General features: G+C 38.1%; 1 protein-coding gene across 1 annotated transcript in view; it reads right to left on the bottom strand.

Moving 5' to 3' along the window:
- Positions 1 to 19,518, bottom strand: part of LOC131040982 (CRS2-associated factor 2, chloroplastic) — a 107,471-nt gene that overhangs the window by 1,859 nt on the left and 86,094 nt on the right. The gene's annotated exons all lie outside the window — the stretch shown is intronic.

The raw sequence follows: 19,518 nt of genomic DNA, 5'->3' as shown, positions 1-19,518 counted from the left end.
TAACTCATCCCTACATAAGGACTGAATGAACCCCCAAAAAATTGTCCATTTAATATTATATACACCATATGCTCAAGATGCCCATAGAGCTCTGCTAAAATTTTGCATTTCCTGTTTTATCTGCTCAGAAAAACATTTGAATTAACTAAAGTACTGGAGAATAGAAATATTCAGACATGTGAAAAAGTCTACTTACAAACAGGACAGCTGCTTGCTGATATAGCCAGGTTTGAAATTAAGTCCAGGAACCCTGAATTACCCATACACAAATTCTAATCAATATGATCTTCCAAAACCAAGACATTCCCATGATGTGGGTATCCGGACAAAATGTCTCCCACTGTCACCACCAAAGTGAGGATGTTCCAGGACACCCTGCAGAACCAGGGTTTATCCCCACTTTTGGGGACTTTTAAAGGGGCAGCCTGGAGTCCTGAGATGGCCTCGGGACTTAAATTCAATTTTATTTTTATTTTTTAAACAAAATTTCTCTATGGCATGATAACGTTTTCATTTGTGTCCAAGCTTTGAATAGATAAACAACATGATGGCGTGTACAAATGGTTGACCTTGGAAGAAGGAAGGAATATTTATATGGTGTTGACAGAAAAATAAACGATTAAATTTGAAACAGCTGTTACTGTATTTGTTTATTGATACTCGGATGCACACTCCATTAGCTGTTCCTGTTTGTTTTTGCTGACTGCTGTAAGAAGTTTCCTGAAAAAGTGAAGAAAATAAATATAATGAGAGCCCAAACCTCTTTAGCACTCTTTGAACTTGTGTGTTCTTCCTTGAATATTGTGAGGACAAAAACCCTCATTGGTTCACTGGTTTTTTCAGATTTGAAAGGCAATCTCTAGCTGGTTTGGAGTGGTTCTACTCAGGAATCACCATTGTTCTTCACATAGTTCTCAGATTGGGGTTTCAAAATGAAGACTTTTGAAGTGTTTTGATGTTGCAGATCTATGGTCATCAATGAATTGTAGAGGGTATGGAAGCAGTCCCACACAGAAAGAGCTCTAAAAGTAAGAGCATTGATCCTCGATGAGAAATGGTGGGATAATGTGGAATATGTTTTGAACTTCACTAAGCTCATCATGAGCATGATTAGGTATGCAGATACTGATCACCCATGTTTGGGTGAGATTAATGATGGCATGGATTGCATGGTGGAGAAAATAAGAGAAGTAATAAAAAGAAAAGTAAATGACCTAACGGAAACATTTTTCAAAGTTGTGCAAAATATTGTTGTTGACCGTTGGAACAAGATGACCACCCCCTTACATCTTTTAGCATTTGCTTTGACGTCAAAATTTAATAGTGAAAAGATGCTTGCAACACCAAGGAGGGTGCCACCATATAGAGATGCAGAGGTCGCTTCTAGCTATAGGGCTGCCTTTAAAAAGATATATCAAGATGAGGAGACCAGAAATGTTGTCTTGAGGAAGTTTGGCCAATTTGTATCCACAAAACATCATGATGTTGTAGCTCTCAATGCTAGATATGGGATGGATGTTGATGAGTGGTGGTATGTACATGGTCAAGGCTCTGTTTACTTGCAGCCTCTTGCAATTAAACTTCTCTCCCAAGTATGTATCTTTTTATTTTTTATTTTTATAGTTTTCCAATTCCATTTGATGCTATCATATTTTTATTTTATAATTTATAAATTTCTAATTATGTTTTAACTTTTAACAAGTTGCAAGTTCTTCTTCAGCTGAGCGGAATTGGAGTACATACTCCTTCATCCACTCAGTCAAACATAATCGTTTGGGTGCAAAGAGGGCTGAGGATTTGGTCTATGTACACTCCAACCTTCGTTTGTTGTCACATAAGGACCCTGAATATAGTGTTGCACCTTCATTTGTTGTCACATAAGGACCCTGAATATAGTGTGGGTGCAACAAGGAATTGGCATCTAGCCCCTGAGTGTGCTGATTTAGATGCTACAGTTGCACAACTTGCCCAAGTCTCTATAGACGAGGCAGCTATGGAACTTGAGAGAGACATGACTAGTGGGAGTGGCATTCTAATAGGTAGTGGTTCAATTGATGCTGAATTTGAACCACTTGATGACCTTGGGCTTGGGTTGGATGCTTCAGATGAAGATGAATATGGAGTTTAAATCCCATAGATGGCTTGTAATTTGAATTTTCATTGTGTCATGACATTTTCACATTTTGAAACTTGAATGTTATCTTTTTTGTAAATTATGAATATGATTTTAGTTATTACATTTATGATATATGAATATTTATTGGCATTGGCAATTATGGATTTATCATTTATTATTTATATATGGAAAGTCACATTGTATATTTCATATTTGTATGGATTGTATCATTGTAATAATCAATAATGGTAGTGATAGTTTATAAATTATATAATTATATTTTATAATTTTGATGTTTGATTTATCATTTATCATTTATATATGGAAAGTCACATTGTATATTTCATATTTGTATGGATTGTATCCTTGTAATAATAAAAAATGGTAGTGATAGGTTATAAATTATAATTTTGATGTTTGATGTGTGTGTGTGTACGGACGTACCCGTACCCAAGAAAAAAAAAATTGCCGGATCCACGAATCCGTCCCTGAATCAATAACTTACGTTCTAAATAGCAGATCGATAGAAAGTCAATGATGCGTCTTTCAATCTTATTTATTTATATTTCTCTTTTTTCTGTTTGGGTTCGACCTAGGAAATGATGATTTTCTTTAATTAAGATCCAAGCATTTGTTGGCATGGCGAGGGTATCATAGTTCTCAAGTGGATGAGCAAGTAGAGGAACTAGCAAAATCTCTTATTCCACACTTAAGGAGATCCACAAGACAATGAGCCCAGTATACAAGTATAACCCACAAGATTTCCATAATATATATGCTTTATCCTATATTGATGATGAACCTAAATCCAACAATGAAGTTCTTCCTTTAGAAGAGCATAAATCTTAGATGGAGGACATGCAAGAGGAGATGACGCCCTTAGATAAATGTGACACCCAAGATCCTATGAGTTTTCTTGAGAAAGTAAGCCCATGGGATGTGTTGTGACCATTTCACACATCGCCCCATCGCAAATGGGGACCCCCTCTTTTTGCTCGCCTTTTGCTTCGTTTTTTTAGGGTTTTGTTAGTCAGTTAGTTGTCTGGATTTAGGGTCAAGCCTTAGGGTTTTTATTTTTGTCTTTTCAGGCCAAAATCCAGTCGTTTTTGAGAGCTTTTGAGCTTCCTTTTCTAGGATGCAAATTTTGAATGCAATGAATTCGCCAGAATGGTTTAATGTTCAATTGGAATGTTGATGCAGAGCTTAAATTTGTCTAAGTGTTGAGAGTGAAGTGTGAATTTTTGTCCGATTGAATATTTTGACTAAATTTTGACTTTTTTGATTTTTGGTCCTGGGCATTGGAAATGATTTGTTTTTGCCTTGTGAAGTGTTAAAATGTGAAAAATCATGTTATTTTGGCCTGTAGGAGCAAAATCGCTCCTGTCCCTCAGTGAAGGACGGGAGCTCATTTTCAAATATCTCACTATTCCTGCAGAGTCAAGACGAATTTCAAATTGGAAGTGATGGAGAACGGCGAGATCTTTCCATTGAATATAAATTGAAGATTTTCATGAGCACCGAAACGCCTCTAGGAGAAAAATCGCTCCTGTCCCTCAGTGAAGGACCGGAGCTACAAATCAAATTTTGCCTTGTCCTTGCAAGATTTCGTTGACTTGATGATTTGAAGAGGTCCAAAGGAAGACGCTTTACCAAATGAATATAATTTGAAGTGCTATCACAAAGGAGAATGGTCCAGAATGCAAAGTTCGCTCCTGTCCCTCTCCAAGGGACCAGGGCGAAGTACCTTATAGCTCCTGTCCCTCTCCCAGGGACCAGAGCGATGTCCTTCATTGGGCAAAATCCAGGCAAAAATCAAGACAAGTTTACGTCCAAGGCAAGGAAGAGCGTGAGATGAACTCATTGAATACAAATTGAAGATTTTTAAATGTCCACAAGGGTCCCAAAATGCCCAGTTCGCTCCTGTCCCTCAGGAAGGGACCAAAGCGATTTTTGTTATAATTGATTTTCTTGCCAAGTTGCAAACGATATCAAGGCATGGATGAATGGGGTAGAGCATGACGAGTTCGTTGAATATAAATTTGGGACCTGACAAAGTGGAATGAAGGCCACAAAGGATGGATCGCTCCTGTCCCTCTCCAAGGGACCAGGGCGATACAGTGGTTCAAGGCCGTTCCTCCAAGTTTGAAATCGATCTAAGTCAAGACGAAAGGTGGCAAGAACATCTTAAGGCATCTTCATCGAGCACAAGCACTTAAAGGTCATCACAATGAAGAAATTTGCACCCTAAGACCTATATCGCTCCTGTCCCTCAGGAAGGGACCAGGGCGATGTTGGATATATTGGCCATTTCATGCAAGATTTACGTAAGATCAAGGGTTTGCAAGGTCTTAGAAGGTCCATGGCATGATTAGAGGGTGATACACAAAGATTTTGAACGTAAAATGATCATCAAGTTGAACATAGAGACCATATCGCTCCTGTCCCTCTCCAAGGGACCAGGGCGATTTGCTTTGGACTCTTCATTTTGTTTCAAATGCGTGCTAAGTCAAAACTTCACAAGGCTATACAAGGTCCAAGGCGTTCTTTGAAGATCACATGTAAGAGTTTTGAACGTCCAAACGTTGTCAAACATGCTAAAGAGCTCATATCGCTCCTGTCCTTTGGACAAGGACCAAGGCGATCCCATCAAAAACACTCATATTCCTTCAAAGTCGAGGCAAGGCGAAGATGAACAAGGTAAAGGACGGCGTTTGGAAGACATCACAACAAAGATCGAAGTTTAAAGTTGCTAAGATTAAAGAGAAAGACATGGATCGCTCCTGTCCCTCTCCAAGGGACAAGGGCGATGATCCTCTCAAATGTCCGAACACTTCATGAAAACAAATGGAACAAGCGTAGAAGAAACAAGCAATGAAGTTATTCGCCCTACAATGAAAGTTCAGGGATCAAAGATGCATATTGAACGTGAAAACATGAAGATCGCTCCTGTCCTTTGGACAAGGACCAGGGCGATGAACACCCAAAGGCACTTATGCGCACATGCAAGGCAATCAAATTCGAAGGACCCATCAAAATGATCGATATTGAACATGGAAAGGAAGGAGATGAACGTTGAAAACGCAAGAATCATGGCAAAAATCATGAATCGCTCCTGTCCCTCTCCAAGGGACCAGGGCGATGAGGTACGTCCCTTTCATTTTCATAATTTTGGCGCCAAATAAACATTTCAAATTTTCCTTAAATGCTAAGTTCGATAAAATTGAAAATCCTATTTAAATTAGCATTTAATATGGCGTTGATCATTTATTAATTATTTTGCCTTTATTTAAAAATCGAAATTTATAAATTAAAACGAAAGGCATTTAATTAATCATCAATTAATTAATAAAAAATCGAATTTGAGCGCTCATATATGGAGGTCGGCCTTGCTATTTAATTAAAAAATCATTTTAAAAAATTGTTTTATCTCCAAGTCGGCCTAAGGGCATGGAGAGGTGCAAGCGCTATATATGGAGGGTAAAAACTATTGTTTTCACATCATTATTTTATCCCTCTACATGCGAATTAAGGAGAAGGAAGGAAGTGCGAAGTGTGGGGTGCGAATTCCATTCAAATCCAAGGTGGTGCTATTACATCAAAGGTGGTGCGATACTTCATTTAAGCAAATTTGAAGACCACGCCGAAGGTGAACTTGAAGATCACGTTCAATCCAAAGGTGGCGAAGTTGATCTTTTGAGGAGATAACATTGAAGATCATTTATACATCAATTTTGCCTAGGCGAATTTTATCTTTTTGCATTCTAGAGTTAGCTCTCTTTTGAGGTATGGCGATTTGATTTTATTGCTTTTATTCATTCATCGTCATATTTTAAGTTTTGAAATTTTGAATTTTGAATTTCATTGCTCAATCTTTTGTTTTTAGGAAATGATAACTCTAGAGACTTATCATGAGGTTTCCTAAAAACTTTATCTCTCTAATCTATGTTATTTATTGCAAAATCAAGTTCTTATAATGAAATGGTGTGTAGGTATGGCGACTCCGAAGACGGGAGCATCCACCAGCCGTTCAGCTCTCATGAAAGAAGATCAGAAGACCGAAGAAGTGGAGACCAAGATCGTGTCGAAGTGGAGCAACATTGGAGATACAAACTTGGGGAACTTTAGCACGAAGAAGTTTCGAGAGGTCCCTTACATTGGCAAGCCATCACCTGTCGCCCGGAGAATAATAGAGAGTGGCATCATCAAGGCGGCCGGTTTTCCTCCAGCTATTCAGTGCCACGAGTTGATGATCGAGTGTGCCCGTCACTACAATCCACAGTCCAGGACAATTGTGTCCAATGAGGGAAACATTTTGGCGTACCTTTCAGAGGAAGCTATAAGTGAAGCTTTCCATCTTCCAGAGCACAGGGACATGATATACAAGAGCATTGAAGGAGCCAGATCAGTGTACGATGATGATCCAGATGCTTGCTTAAGCATAATCAATAAGAACTGGCTACTCAAGAGTCGTCCCCGTCTAAGCAAGGTACCGAACACACCGCACAGGATTGATTTCCAGGAGGAGTACAGAGATTTGATTACTATGCTCAACAGAGTTACAGGAGCACCTCATGCCTTCTATTTTGAGAAGTGGATGTTTTACTTCATCTAGGTGATTGTTCAAGGAAAGGGTACAATACATTGGGCTAGGATAATTAGCCATTGCTTAGACGTACAGTTGAGGAGACTCAGGGCTACTAAGTCCTTCCACATGAGTTCATACGTCATCTATGCTTTGATCAGGAGTGTTGAGTACGCAGGACTACCTCACAGAGGAGTGATTGGAAGAGGACCCGGCGAGGTCAGAGCTTGTGAATCCTATACCTACTTGCATCATCCGCCAGGGAAAAACTACAAGTTAGTCAATGATACCTTCACGATGAACATCACGAGGACGTTGCAAGGAGGGATTCACAATAGATTATCTCAGGACGCCCAGGAATTCATCAAGAGGTACGGTGCTTGGTTCATTCAGTTTCCCAAGTTTACTTACTTAGAGTGCATGGATGTCCTTTACCACCATACATGTTGCCGAGATATCCGACAGACAGAATTGTGTTACTTGAAGTAACAAGGCAGTTGGCAGCATATGTGAAGGCATTCAGACACAGACATCAGAATGGAGTCCAAGTACCTATTATTTTGGGTAATTCAGTTGAGGTATGTCCTAATGTCTTAGCCATGGATGACGCAGAGAAGGAGTTAGCCTTGCATTCTTTTTCATCTTTTGCTTGGAGAGAGAGTTTTGATCCACATGGACATTTAGAGGAGACGGTCGGTAGAAGATTTAAGCATGAGCACCAGATTGAAGATTTTATGATGAACCTCCTAGATGATCTTGAAGTGAAACGAAAGATACATTCTAGATTGCCTTTGGATTTCATCAGGAAATGCAGGATTTACAGAGTGGCCGACCAAGCTCAGGACAATGGCAGGCATATCCAGTCTTCCTATGATAGAGAAAGCAAAACAATAAGGTTGGATTGGAATGAGCCCGAGGTCGTGGATTTAGATGCTTTGATGGCACCAGTTTTGTCTTGTACTCGCAGATGGGTAGACGTTCAGCATCAGAAGTTGAGAGAACAAGGCATAGCTATGTCTTTTACTTTGGAAGAGAAACCAGCCGAAGGTGGAGCAAGTGTGAGTGAAGGCAATCCTAATCCTAGAAATTCAGGTGAAGGTAACCTTCGATGTGCCAGTGAGGGTAATCTCCATCCGAGAGGTTCGAAGAGAAAGGAAAGATCAGAAAAGAAAGAGCCTTTCAAGAAAAAGCAAGGTGCCAACAAAGATCAAACACCAGGTACTTTTTCCAGACCAGAGGATAGAACAATTCAAGTGGAAGAGTCCATGGAGTCTATGGTACAGAATGACAGACAGGAGGAAGGACAGGCACAGCATGTTTCATCGGATGGATCTCTCCAAGACTATGATTTAGAAGAAGATAATGAAATGACATCTCCTCCCAGACAAGAAGAAATAGTACATAAAGAAATTCAAGTTCAAGAGACAAGATCGAATATCCCAGATTGGTTGAAGGAAAGATTAACCAAGGTGATCGTAGTAGAGGACGAGGACAGTGCAATTGATTTAGAGAGTCTTGTTGGACGTTCACATGTGATAACAGAGAAGAAGGCGGCTACAAAGATGTCCAAGATGATTCGAGATGAGACTGGATCTAGAAAACTGCAGATAGCTACACCGGCAGCCGATAAATATGAGGGTGAGATCCTAGCAGAGCATTATGATATACAGACTATTGAGTTAGGACCATCCACAGCAGAGCAGACAATGGATGATGCTACCGACACATTTGAGGCATTGAAGGACAAGCTTAGAGAAGAGGTGGAAAAGAATAGAAAGCTTGAGAGAGAGGTCGGTGCATGGAGGACATATTTCAGTCACATCAATGAACCTTTGGGACGTCAAGATCCAGTTAGATCACCAGTGCAGGCATTGCCCCTTCAATCGATCAATGAAGCAGAAAGATTCAGGAACCTGGTCCAGCGTACATGTAGTTGGATGGATAGATCTCATACAGTGGCCATAGAGTTTGTTACGAGGATAACGAAGATCATTCATCAGGCTATCCAAGTTCTTGAGATAATCCACAGATTGATGGTAACAGTAGCTGCATTTGCCCATACCAAGGACGTTATCATCCCTGTCTTGAAAGTAATAAGACATACCTCCAGAAGAATTTTAGCGCAGGAGAGGATCTTGGAAGGTGATTCTCACAGTTTATTTCAGTGGTCAACCTTACTCCATATAAAGAGTGTTCTCTTCGAGGACATCAGTGTTAGATGTAGTCAAGTTGAGGAGGTGATCAATCCGATCCAAGACAGAGTATTTGAGGTACTTCGTACCATTCTTGGCAGAAGGATCGAGGTCGAGACAGATGTGGATATGCAGGAATTTGAGGATAGAATCAAGATCATCTTTCGCAGGGACGCAGATGTTATAGACGACCAGTATGATCAGATGTTTGCCACCATGCTCCTGATTGATAGAACGAAGGAACTTGAACCTACTTGGGACGCAGCTCTTCTATATGCATTCGATCAGGTCATCCACTTGGAAGAGAGTATCAAGAATCTTCTCGAGATTCCAATCACAGAAATCGAAGGAATCGTGACAAAATTCATTGCATATGCTAAGAAAGAGAATTGGAAAGGGAATAAGATTCTAGATGAAAGGTTGTTACAGATGACATGACATCTTATTTTCTCATTGGTTGATACCTCCTAGGTTTTTGTGCCGAATTTAATATTTGGCTATGTATTTAATATTGTTCAGTAAAAAGGAGGTCATTTGTAACAAACCCTAATTAGGGTTTAGGTGTCATAATCTTGTCCGTTGATTTACTTTCAATCTGGACCTTTCATTGTAACTGGGGATGCTATTTATACCCCCATTTTTCATTTCATTGGATAATAGATAATAGAGTAATAGTCAGATAATAGTCAATAGTTGATGTAAGAGAGATTAGAGTTAGAAGCAACTTTATTTTGTAGCAAGATTGAGTCTTGAAGAGAGAAATTCAAGCAATTGTTGTACATGATGACTTGGAAATCAATAAAATATTGAAGTTATGGTGTTTTGTTGCAAATTTCTTGAGTTATCTTCATGGTTGTTTGATACACTTGAATCGTGCTCAATCGAAGTAGTTTGTTAATTTGAAAGACTAAGTGTGAGATTTGATATTTGGTAGGATTCGTAATCCAAACCACTAGCTTCTTGCTGATTGTAGGAACGCCTTGTGTGGTCGACTGGAGAACACTTTGAGTCCTTAATCTTCAATTATCATTGTGTCTTGGATATGTACCTTCGTAGTAGTGTCCTTGATCTTTGATGCATTGAATACCATTATATTACCTTAGAAGATCGCACTAATTTCAATTGAGTTGTTATCTTATGGCAAAATTGAAGTTGGTTGAATCTTGCCAAGTCTCGTCCATACTAAGTCATTCATAGGGTTAGGCTAGATTAGACCTCTTTAAACCCTGTCTTTTGCTATTTTTTGAAAGTTCCTTTTAGTTTAGTAAAATCTTCGAGCTTTAGAATGCGTAAGACCCCTTGGAGGAAACAGCAAATCACATCATACCACTAAAAAAGCTTGTCCACACGTAGAGACCCTACTAAAAGAACCTTGGAGTCTACCTAACTGATCCTTTTTGCAGATCCTCAGCAGTTAGAGACTATTTTCTCAAGAGAGGATAAGATGCCTATTGGTATTTTATTCTGTGTATGATTGTGTATAAAATACACGTCAACAGGATGCAAGTGGGTATTTATTAATTTAAAAAGAAATTCAAAGTAGATAGTATTGGAATGTTACAATGCAAGAGTGATGTCAAAAAGATACTCCTAGAAAAAGTGTTAATTTTGGTGAGATGTTTTCTCTTGTGGCTAAGCTAGCCTCCATTAGATTCTTTCTTTCCATTGTTTTTGTTTTTGGTTTTGAACTAGAGCAAATATAATTGTATGTTTACATTGAGATCTTGAAAAAGAAACCTATATGTGTTGATGTGTTTTTTAGACACTTCTAACACAAAATAAAATACCATATTTTACCCACTCTTGATCAAAATCACCTCAGATGCTAAATATATGATCAACCAAGACAACTCCAAGGTTCCTAATGTTAGGTCTTGACATGTGGGTAACTCAATGGCTAATATGATTTGTTGTATGCACAAAGGGACTTACACAATTGTTCTAATTTTCATGAATAGAGGCAAGTTTACCATGATTTGAAATGATTTATGATTTAGCAAGATGAGCACTTGATTCTATCTCTAACAGAGATTTTAAAATAAAATGCAAAAGGAAAGGGTTTAGAGAGTTCTATTCTAATCTTATTATAATCCTAGAATGCAAGAGATAGTGAATGACTCTGTGAAATTCAACTAGGCTCAGTTTTGTCATACAATGAAGTTATGAACAACTCCACAAAAGCTTAGTGCAATCTTCTAAGGTAATCAATAGATATTTAGATTCATACAACACTAACACCATCCATTCAATGCATATCAATGAGCAAATAGGAATCAAAGTTAAACTTAGATCAAATTCCAGTTCACCACACAAGGCAAATTTACAATCAGCAAATAGCTAGAGGTATGGATAAACGAATTTCACATAGATCCATTCAACAATTTCTTCATTCAACTAAAATACTTAAAGCAAATTATAAACTAAATTGAGAATTAAAGAACCACACAATACTCCAAGATTTCATAAAAATCACCAAGTTCAATGATTCAATTCAATTTTGGTAGCATATAAGTGACAATTCTCAAAATCTCCCCCTTACAAATGAGATGAGAAGGGTTTATATAGTCTCAAAATGAAATGAATGGCCAAGATTCATTTAGAATCAAGGGCCAAGATCATGCCAACACAACCCTAATTAGGTTTTACATCAAAAAATGGAATCTTATCCATATCACAAAACTCGAGGAATGAGGTCTAATGAGATGCCACCTAGTCATCAAGCAAGTTGTCTTCTAGAAGATTCCTTCTATCCCTCTCTTTGGTTGCATATTCAACGAATCTAGACATAACTGAATTAAGCTCTTCCATTGTGACACTTGGCAAACCATCTAGCTGCAATTTGATCACATCCAAGGCATCTAAGCAAGCATCGAAAATGTTCTCCCAATCTGGTGTAAGCTTTTGCAAGTTGTTGATGAAGATCATAAGGGAAACCTAATCGTCTAGCTAATTCTTCCTAATAGACTCTATCTCTTTGAAGTAAACAAACTTCATCTTTTCTTTAAATCCTTCCAAGTTCAAGCTGCTAGAAGTGTGGACATCTTGTCCCAATAATTCTTCAATTGATGTGAGGATCTTAGATTGTATCTCTTAGATCAATCATTCCATCTCCATGCACTAATCTTTTGCATGACCAAACACTGACTTCTTCATCACCAAAGAACAATACCATCCATGGAAATTGTAAGAATTCGCTTCAACACCTTGAGGTGAGGAATAGTCTTGTCTTGCATTGGTTGGAACTCTTCCCATACTCCTTCCAAGCATCGCGTTCTTCTTATGAGCATCGTTGTTCTATCATTGGCTTGGACAACCTAGACTAGGAAGTCATCTACTTGCTTTGAAATATCTTCTATCCATTTTCCAGCCTCCTGGTATGTATTCCTCATTAGCTCATGATCATTAGGCAACCCATGAGCAATAGCAATAGGTGAAACGGTTGTAGGATCATCACACCTTAGGGGATTCATCCCCTCAATGTATTCCTTGGGTCACTTGTTCTCCATCTCTAGCATTTCCTTCTTCTCTTCAACTCTGTTCAATCGTGCCTCAATAGCCTTGGCGGAATCATTCAGCTCCTTAAACTCCTATTGCTTCGTGCTTGGTCCATTATCGATTGTTGTAACCTGATATTCCATGGGAGTGACCTCATCTCTAGGCTTGTCAACTATTGGGACATCCACTTGCAAAATGCGGCTTCTTGAATCATCTCTGGTAATTTTGGAGAACTTATTTTCTTTAGCCTTACCAATCCGGGCTAAGAAGCCATCTATATCTTCAATGGGTTGTGACCCTATAACTTTCTTCTTCTCCATACTATTCATCAACCAGTAAGGAATTGTAGAAAATTCCATCCCATCCTTGAGTTGATGATCATCATCAAGTCCTCTAAAGGTAGAAATTACCTCATCTTCCGCTCTCTTCTTACTTAGATCCACCACATCATCTCCTAAATGGACCTCAAGCTGAATGATCGAAGATCCTGGTTGTTGTTGTTCATCTTCGTGTGGTGCTGATTGTGTTGATGCGTGTTCACCTTGATCATTGTCTAGTAGGATCTCGTATCGGAACCTTGTTCGGATCCATTGTCCTCTCCTGGTATATCATTCTCCTTAACGGATGAGGAGCTCATGGTAAACTAAGGAGTGTTAGACTTGTGCTTCTTGTGTCTGGATTCTTGACAGGCAATTTCCTTACCCTTTGCTTGTGTTCCTCCAAGCATACCCTTTCTTCTCTTAAAAGCTTGACTTTCCTCATCATTGTTTGCTCTCACATCACTTATAATTATCTCATCATCATTGAGAGAAGACTCCTCACTCTTCATTTTCTCCTTAGCTTGTTGATCTGCTTGTCTACCCATACTCTAGAGCAATCATTCACTTCCCTCATCAAAATGCTCAAGTCCACTACCTCGGTCTGTGACCAATTAGGTGATGGAACTGGCTTGTCCTTCTCCTTACTATATTGAGGATGAATATGATTCCCATCATCTTTCACTTGATCAAGAATCAAGAAGTTACACTTCCTCATGAAGTCTATTGACATTTGAGACCACATCTTTCTCCTAACTTCGAACTCATTTGTAAGATTCGCCCACTAGTCCTTGATGTCAACCTTGTGTGTAAACTTTCCTCCTTTGGCTGTTAGAATCCTCTGAATAGATCAAAACTATTCCTTGCCTTGTATATTCCAAGATGGAAGAATTGAAAAATAATTGAATGAATGATTCAATAATCGGATAATTACATTGAACGATATACACACGTATATATTGAGGTTACAAGACGATGTTCTATAAATAGAACTAGTCATTAAAGTGAAATCAAATAAGCTAAATATAGCTTAAAAGGCTAAATAATAAAAAGCTAACTTAACAAGCTAAATAAGTCGACTAAAAAGCTAAATAGCTAAATAAGTCAACAACTAAGATGATTGCTAAAAATAGAAGATGACCATTATAGAAGATATTAATATTATTTTAACACCCTCCCTAATGGTCATTGTACTCAATACCCTATAGAAGACACTGCAAGTGTTTTGATCACAAATGCAAATAACACTCTGTTGCTACAGATTCCCTCCCAGGATCTGCAAATGTTAATGACCAAGAGTACCAAAACCCATCCAATCTAATGTAGCCTTCACACGCGAATTAGAGATCTGGCACACACAAATTACTAAAGCTTGAAACCATGATTTTGAGGAAAAAAAATCAGCAAACCCTTTTGCAGAAGAGTACTGAGCACTGTTTGCTCTAGCAACTCCTAAACAGACTGCAAGATACCACGGTTGCAGATGTTCGCCCTAACAGTGCGACCCAAAACTAACTGCAACATAGCACAATATTTGAGGACAAAAATCGATCAAAACCAAAGAACTTTGCGAATCACAAATCCCACGCGAACTTCACGAATTACAGATGATTTTTGAGGAAAAATTTGTAAAAACCAGCAAACAATTTTTGAGGAAAAAATCGTGAAAACCTAGAAATCCCACACAAGCTTTGCGGATGACAGATAATAATTTTTAAGGAAAAAAATTCTAAACCCTGCGAACAATTTTTGAGGAAAAAAATGTGAACCAACCAAACACGAAATTTGCCTATCACAAAGCATAGAAGGCTGACTCCTTCTCTCCAGAATGCTCTGCAACATGAGCCTGCTCCTGTTCTTGAGACCTTCCTAGCCTAGATTGCACAGATGCCAACAATTTCCTACAATTTTTCTTCATATGGCCAAATTGGTGACAATAGTTACATTGTACACTTTTCTTCTTTGAAGACTGCAAATATTGAGCTTGCCTCTTCTGCTGGAAGGACTGACCTTTACCCTTGTTCTTATCCAAAACAGTAGCTGTGAAGGCCTGTTTAGTGGACGAACTAGCGTTGCTTCCAAACTGTTGCTTCCATCGATCCTGTTGTAGAAGCTTGTTGCAGAGATCAAGAAACTTCAGATCAACACTAATAGATGAGATATTGAGAGTATCAATGAAATGCTCGTACGATCTAGGAAGGCTTTTCAGCATGATCACTACCATATCTTCTTCCACCATGGTTTGGCCTATAGCTTCCAACTGGTCACGGATCTCCTTGATCTTCGTGAGATGTGCTTGGATAGAAGACTTCTCATCCATCATGATAGAAAACAGCATATTCTTCAGAAAGAAAACTCGGCTCTTGTCGGACATTTCATGAAGATCCTTCAAAAGATCCCAGATCTCTTTAGCTGTTTTACCTTAAGGCACCTGAGGGAGTTGATCATCTGCTGTGACTGAGAGTTTGATAAGCATGACAGCCTCTCGATTCTTCGTATCATGTTTGTCTTGACCTTCACCTGCTGCTGTAGGACGAGGAACCTTGCCAAGAACAATCTGATCAAGGCAACGATATTCAAATATCGATAACATGTGCTATTTCCAGGTATTGTAGTTGAGGCCACTGAACTTCTGACTGTGTTCCAACATGATGTTGGTCAAAGATGCCATCACGGAAATCGAGGTTGAGCGAGGTCAACCTTGTGAAGGCAGGAGACAGAAGAATTTGATTAAAAAATCAGAATAGAATCAACTGCATAAAGAAAACTGAAATCTCGGAACAAAATTCGAGGCACAAATCCCAATGCGCAAATTTCTAGGTTTGCTAAAAAAACCCAAAAAATCAAAATTTCCTGCAAACCCTAGGTCACAAAAAAAAAATCAGAAAAAAATAGGCACAGATCACAGAAAAATAATCAGAAAAAAAAAAAATGGGCACAGATCCAGAGGAATGTTTGCTGACATGGAACCCAAGGCGTAAATTCTGGAAAGCCCAAAAGATTTTCTGACAAACCCAGAAAACCAAATTTCCTGGAAACCTAAAATGTCAATTTTTTTTTTTTGAACAATAACCAGAAAAATAGGAATCTGCAGAAAAATTAAAAATAACTCTGATTTTTTTTTTATATAAAAAAATAAGCAAAACCCTAAGGTCGGATGTATAGCATAAACAGCACCTAGAAGACACCAAAATTACCGACATCCACAGAATTAGTAGAAATCACGAACTGTTTTTAAATTCCAAGGCAAACTCGTTGGCACAAAATTTGAGGCACGGAAAACGAGGCACCCAGAAAAATATGAGACCAACCCAAAAAAGCTCTCAAAAAACCCACCAAGAATCTGGAATCAAAATGTAGATTCGACAGCTCAAAAAACGAGGCATGGAAAACGATGCACCCCAAAAAATTTGATGACGACCGAGTTGAGGTTTCGAAAAACCCACCAAGAATCTGCAACCAAAATAAAATTTCGAATTGAACTGAAGGGTCAAAACCCTAGTTGAAAATTGCAGAAACCCTAGGCGGCCATGAATGAACCAGATCGAGCAAAAACACGTGACGCGATTTGCAACAAAAAATCCACGAACTAAAAGCAAACCACTTTGAAAAACTTCTGAAATTTTTTCTAAAAAATTCCTTTCGAAAATTTTTAAAATAACAAAGAAATTTCAAAACAAATTAATTCTCTGCTCTAATACCATGAAAAATAATTGAATGAATGATTCAATAACCGGATAACTACATTGAACGATATACACACATATATATAGAGGTTACAAGACGATGTTCTATAAATAGAACTAGTCGTTAAAGTAAAATCAAATAAGCTAAAAAGCTTTAAAAGCTAAATATAGCTTAAAGGCTAAATAATAAAAAGCTAACTTAAGCTAAATAAGTCGACTAAAAAGCTAAATAGCTAAATAAGTCGACTACTAAGATGATTGCTAAAAATAGAAGATGACCATTATAGAAGATATTAATATTATTTTAACAAGAACTCCAATTCTTCATTAACTGTATCAATTGCTGCTGCAATGGGGCATATCTCCATCACCTTCCTAAGTGTGATAGGAAAAGTAATACCTTGCCTATGCTTCTCTTTCTGGATGCAATCAAATTTTGATAGTTGCCTCACTACCTCGAGAAACACCATCTTGTCGATTGGACACCTAATAAAGCCTGTATGGTTCAAAGGTGAATCCTTGGATCCTTAGGTATGTGAAGGTAGGGAATTGAATAAACCATGACTCATACTTCTTTACAAATGGCATTGCCTCCTTGGACAACCTCTTATGTACTCCACCTAGTAGCAACCGTGTGAGGTACATGGTGAATGTATCATTCGCCCTTCTATACAGTTCTTTCTCATGTAGGTGGAGTTGTGCATAACATTCATACACCTTATATTGTCCTCGCTTGTTCACAACTTTGCCCTTGCACATTAGTCTTGTATACGATGTGTCTTGCTAGCATGTAGACTAGGTAAGAAGTCATGTAGAAAGACTCTGTCCTCTCCAAATTCCTCAATTGGATATCTAGGTTATCACTTATAATCTTTGCCCAATTTATCATCAGTTGGGTTATCACTTATAATCTTTGCCCAATTTATCATCACTGTCCCAACTGATATCTCCTTAATGAAATAAAACATCCATGTTTCAAATAAAGCTCCTTGAGGTGCTCCCATCTTTTGGCATCTTGGAATCTGTTGAGCATTGAATTTAAATAAATAGAATTTCATGGTTTCAATTGAAGCTACAAAAGTTTTCTTAAAAAAAAAATGAAATCAAGCATGCCCTTAAGAATTTCGATAGAACCCTTGGCACTTCCATCGACATTAGAATCCTAAAGATTATCGCTCAAACCAAGGCCATTGGATATGCATGCTAATCCTTCACCGAGATATCTAGTTTGACCGAAATGGTACACCTATTGTATCGCAGAAACCTATCAGTGTTTCATCGACAAGTGACTTATCGAACAAGTCTTGGCCGCGATGGGTTTCCAAAAGGATTCACCAAAAACATTAGTTCCATCGACATAAAGTACATCGAGGAAATCAGGAGTGGTCCCACCGATGAAGTAAGGAGTTTCGATGAAACTATAGTATCGATGAGACATGTGAATAGCTCGTCGAGGGAAGAAGTTTGGCCGAAAGAGTGATATCGAAGGAACCAATGGATATTTTATCGACGAAGCTGTTTCGAGCAAGAGAGCGTATCGAAGAGGCACAAAAGACGTTGACCGAAGACAACTTTCTCATCGATAAGATTTTTCGAGAAAAGGAAGGTGTCGAAGAGGTGCAAAAGTTATTGGCCGATGAGCACAGTTTCATCGAAAATCAAAGAGTCGAAGGAAGATGTTCTTCTTTCACCGACATAACAAATTTCATCAATGACCCATGCAGAAGTCGGTTAATGAAGGACCTGAAGAGCACACAATTATACTGAGAGGAGGGGTGAATCAGTATAATGAAACTTTTCAATTCAATATTTTATATGATAGATTCAATCACTAAAAATAATTTTGCATATGAACACAATAACACAAAGATTTAAGTGGAAACCCAATGCGGGAGAAAACCACTAAAAATGAATGCTATATATTTATGTTCTTTTACAATTTTGTGAGCACCAACCCACTGGAAGCACCAACTCTCTAACTCTATTTTGTGAGCACCAACCCACTGGAAGCACCAACCCCCTAGCTCTATTTCGTGAGCGCCAACCCACTGGAAGCACCAACTCCCACTTCTGAATTTGTGAGCACCAAACCCCAATCCAGAATTAGTGAGCACCAACCCACTTCATCTAAATCTGATTTTCCACCTTTACAATGTTGCTGTACCAACTGATGATGGACACTATAATCTCTTTCTTTATTCTCCTCTTTCTTCTTTAAATCTGCACACGCTTTTTCAAATCTGCACATACATATATATATCTGCTCAGAAATCTGTAACAATATCTTTTATAATGTTGATCACAGTTTTATTACAAAGAGATCGCACTCTCTGTCTTCAAAAACTGAATTGTATTTTTTTATATTCTTTCTCTTTCACTCACACATGTTATCTTCTTTATACGTGAAACTCCTTGTGCATATGAAATGTACCTTATTCTTATGATAACATACTTTGTCTGAAAATTATTTCAGAATTATACTTTCAACATTATACTCACGTCTCACATCATAATTCCACGCTCCTACACATTCAGAGCATATATGCAGCAGTATCCTCCTTTATACTTTTGATTATTTCCACAGCATATGTATTTTTATTTTTAAACTTCACTTACACTCTTCAGTTCACTCTTAACAATGAATTACATTTTCTTTTTATATGTTTAGAACATTTCATTGAAAGGTGGTGACTTTTTAACCCAAGCGGCGGTAACTTTTCTAAACCATAATCACATCATTTCCCTTGCTAATTGATATGCTTATTTGTTTGACATTGTCTTTGAATAATCTTCTCCTTAAATCACTATCCCTAAATTAATATTGATAAACTTTCTTTCAAAAGTATAGATGATGTCCCAATATAAGTCTTCTATATTGAATCGCTGTTCAGAGGAAGTTGACTCAATTTGATCATCGCTATATGCATTCCCTTATCTCAGTCGCTCCACATTTATTGACTTGCCTGGTATCTTCTTTCGGTGAGATTGGAACATCGATATTCCTTTGAACAATCTGGACTCCACGAAAGACATCAACCGAGTTGCTATAGAGCAGATTTAGTCATGCTCGATCCCATTTATTCGATCATTTCATAGAACCTATATAGAATGAAGTCGATACTAGTTATAA

This window comes from Cryptomeria japonica, chromosome 4 (assembly GCF_030272615.1).
Source record: "Cryptomeria japonica chromosome 4, Sugi_1.0, whole genome shotgun sequence".
Classification (NCBI taxonomy): Eukaryota; Viridiplantae; Streptophyta; class Pinopsida; order Cupressales; family Cupressaceae; genus Cryptomeria; species Cryptomeria japonica.
This window is presented reverse-complemented; position numbering and strand designations above follow the sequence as displayed.